The sequence below is a fragment of the Pteropus vampyrus genome, unplaced genomic scaffold, assembly GCF_000151845.1.
Source record: "Pteropus vampyrus isolate Shadow unplaced genomic scaffold, Pvam_2.0 Scaffold73, whole genome shotgun sequence".
Lineage (NCBI taxonomy): Eukaryota > Metazoa > Chordata > Mammalia > Chiroptera > Pteropodidae > Pteropus > Pteropus vampyrus.
The window spans coordinates 928,101-932,388 of NW_011888854.1; positions in this window are offsets into that span (position 1 = coordinate 928,101).

Consider the following 4,288-nt stretch of genomic DNA (forward strand, 5'->3'; position numbering starts at 1 on the left):
CCTTTCTTTCTTTTATCTATTGTCTCCTTCTCTGGGATGAGACAATAGTATTCTTTTTTTTTTTTTTCTTAAATTTTATTTTATTAGTTTCAAGTGTACATTGGTTAGACATTTATATAGTTTATAAAACGATCCCTCTAACTGCTCTTTCCTCTGGCTCTCCACCGAGCCATTACGTTAGTGCTAATTGCATTCCCTATGCTGTGCTCCCCATCCCCGTGACCATCTATTAACTACTAATTTGTACTTCTTTAACCATTCACTGCATTCTCCCAGTCCCCCAACCTCCTCCCCTCTGGCTGTCACCAGATTGTCCTCTATGTTTGTAAGTCCGTTTTTGATTAGTTTGTTCTTTTCGTTCCTCGGATTTCACATGTAAGTGAAATTATATGGTATTTATCGTTCTCTATCTGCCTTATTTCACTTAGCATAATCACCTCTAGGTCCATCCATGTCATCGCAAATGGTAGGAATTCATTTTTTTTTAATGGCTGAGTAATATTCCATTGTATATGTGTACTATAACTTATTTATCCAGGCATCTGTTGATGGGCATTTATGTTGCTTCCATATCTTGGTTACTGTAAATAGACAATAATATTCTGATTATAAAAACTAGAGAAGGCATTTGAGGTAGAGGACTTTACTTGGATCCCATGAAGCACAGGACTTCTTACTGCCAGGTTGAGGATGAGCACAGGGTTCCTTGATAAACACCGATGGCTCAGCACCAAGATGCTCAAGGAAGAGCCATTCCTGCCAGGTCACATAGACACTTGAGCGCTACTGCGTGGTCTTTCGGGATCTGTAAAGGAGCTGCCAAGTGAGCCAGTTGGCTTTCAGGCTCTCAGGGTGAGAGAGGTCTGAATAATGCAGCTGCTAAGACATGGGACATGTGGGAGCAAAGAGCGTTTTAATTTTATCTCTGACTTCAGGAGACAGTTGGCTGTTAAGAGATGTCTTCTGCCTGGTCAGAGTTATAGAAAGAACTGTGCTTTTTGGTGACTATTCCTTTGTGCAACCTGGCCTCGTAACTAAATGTGATCACTGAGGGCGTGAAAGGAAAGAAATCATCCCACGCTTAAGAGCACAAGGAACCGCAGGAAGGGAATAACCAGCAGAACCCAGAAATTAAGTTGCTCATATTGAAATGGAGTTGCAGAAGGCAACAGACAACAGCCTCTACAACACAGTAATATGAATCCTTGAGGGGCACCAATTAAGTTGTTAAAATCAGGATATAAACATTGCAAGAACTCAGTTAAACATTTGGAAGACAGGGTCATCAGTATTCAGCACCAAGTTAGTGTCTTGGCAAATCATGTGAACTTAATGGCTTAGAACCCACAGAAAAAAAATAGAGATGGCACGTAATGGAAACAATAGAAGTTTTTAGGATAGTTGCCAGAGATACAATATAAAAGTAATATGTGTTTTAGAAAAAGAAATAGACATACAGAAGAAATAATTAAATAAATCAAAGGGGATAATTTATCTGATCCAAAGAAAGATTTAAAAATCTGATCCAGGCAGGATTAATTTTAGAAATGCTTTCACTGTCATAGCTAATGCCTTGAGTTCCAAGGACAAAGACAATAATCCACAGCCTCCATTATTACAACAAATTCCTTACCGAAGAAAAAGAAACATTAGCATTGGCGTCTCAATGTTAGTGCTACTTTATGAAAGTTAATGTGACAGAAAGAAAAATACTCAGTCCAAGAATAATATACTCACACAAGATGTCATTTTTCTTCTAGGGCAAAGAAAAATATTTAAGGAAAGGAAATTATTTTAGAGAGTATGTTAATGGATTCAGCCATCAGAAGAAAATAGTCAAAAAATAATAATTTGACCAACTGGAAACTGAACAAAACCAGACATATCAAGGTAGGGAAAAGAGGAAGAGAAAATATTTATCACTGATACATTTTGACACACGTGCTTATCTTAACAGATATTAATGAAATCATGATTAGGCATTTAAATACACAATTGTTAGGAGTGTTTAAGGGAAAACCTGTAGTGGGATGGATAAGCACGATAACATTTAGGAGCTCGGTGGAGGCTGGAGTGGGGAAAGAAAGTCTCACAAAGACCCAAAGGGGGCTGAAGAGTGGGTCAAAGACAACAGGCAAATAACATGTTTAGTGGAGATAATAAATAGAAGTAACGGTTGCCGCTTTTTACCATCAAGAGTAGTCAATATTAAGTGGAGAATAACATTTACTGTTAAGGAGCCTAGAAAAAGTGACTCTCATTACTGTTGGAAATATGAATTGTCTCATATTATTGACAAGCGGTCTAGCAATAACGATTACACTTTATTTCAAATGCCTGTATTTGTCGACTCAGGCCTTTAGCGTTTTGGCTATCTCTTCTGTAAAAGTAAACGCCCAAGAACAGTACAAACGTGAAGGTGCTTTTTTCAGCTGGTTCACAGGAACAAATAAAACCTGGAAATAATCTATATGCCCACGAAGAGGGGAATGGCTAAAATCATTGTGAAATCATCATATTTTGGAATTATATGAAGCTCCTTAAAGGACTTCCTTAAATGATATACATTTTTTATTTACTCGTAAATATTTACCAGATGTACATTTTTGTATAGGTAGATCAAGTGTTAGAGAAAGGCATGCATATGATTTCCTGTTTTTATTATTAAATAGGACTCCAAATGTGTGAAATAAGTTGGCATATACCATTTTGTTGTTTTATTATTTTATGTTTTGTTATAAAGACATCTGAGTTCTGCAAGAAAAGTGATTCTGGAATGGTTTTTCTGTCTTGCATATTTCTGGAGCTTTCTAAAACATCATTCTGGAGCATTCCTACACAAATTTAGCATTGACGATGTGAAATAAGAAAGGATTATCAGATGGTTTTATATTATCAGATTTTCAACTGAATTCTTACAGGTTTGTTATTGGTTTGTTACATGTGTAATTTTTAAAATCACAACTACATCTTACAACTGATTTAAAGTGAGCTAAATTTATCAATAGTCAGCAGAACTGAAGGATATATGTACACAGGTCTACACATACGTATGCATTTATAAAATAACAAAATCAAGTAAATTACCATTGAACTAATAGTACTACAAGATTGGATTAAACTCGAAATCTCAGATAACCAGTTAAAATGGTCAAAAATTTATGAAATTAGTGGGTAGTTAACTGTTGTGATTTTTCTCCACCCAACACTTTTCACATTTTCCAGCTGCTGAAAATTTCGGATAGGTTCGATTACAATAATATTATTTGAGATTCACCACGTTATCTGGAGCTTTTCATAAGTTTCCAGGTAAATGATTAATTAAAACCTATGTTTCAATTAATGAACTATAATCTATATAATTCTATTTTCTATGTATCAGAGTAGCCCGAGATAACCTTTTCTAACTTTTAGTAACAATGAAACATGGCTCAATATACTCAATCAAATTGGGCATGCAGTTCAATTATATGATATAATATGACTCGAATTCAATAGAATCAGGTGTTATAAAGTTTTCCAACAAAAAGTATCAGCTTTCTTAAACTCTTTATTGTCTCAAAAATTAATCAGATTTCCCCACAAATCTTTTACAGCCTCTCTGTCTTTCTTCCTTTCATTCCAGAAGCGTTTCATTAGATTTCACAAATGAGTGAGCCTCTGAACAAGTGAACTGAAATAAATGTGGTTTGATTCAGTACTTCTCTTTCATTAGGCTAACATGCATTAGATTACTTCTGTTAATCCAAGTGTATAGAATTAAAGAAAGAAAAGCCTTCTCTTTAAAAAGCTTGTAAAACTAAATGTAGATTTGAGCCAAATATCCACTATTTAAAACATTGAGGCAAGTATGAATGTGATCTTTTCCAAAAATGTTTAGTAACATACATTATGAGATTCATTATTTAAACTCCATTTTTTAATGTGTGCATGCATGTTAATAAAATATATCTAAATCAAATTTCTCTTATTAGTAGAAACAATTTTTGCATGTTAATTGCTGCAGTAAGTGGTTATTTTAAGACAAATGTGAACATACTTAGATATAATTAGGAACAAATAATCCTTTGAAAGGGCAAAAAATGTAATACATTTTACGATTTTTGATAATTAATTTGATAATTATTTATATTCAGAGAAAGAAAAAACTAGTGGTTTTTAAATTAATTGCAGAAATTCGATTCCAATAAATTTATTAATTTTTTTACTTATATGGGATTTCCCTTTAGAGTTCAAGAATCACATCAGAAAGGTAGAAGGTAGGGTTCTAGAACTCTCTAGTTTGAGA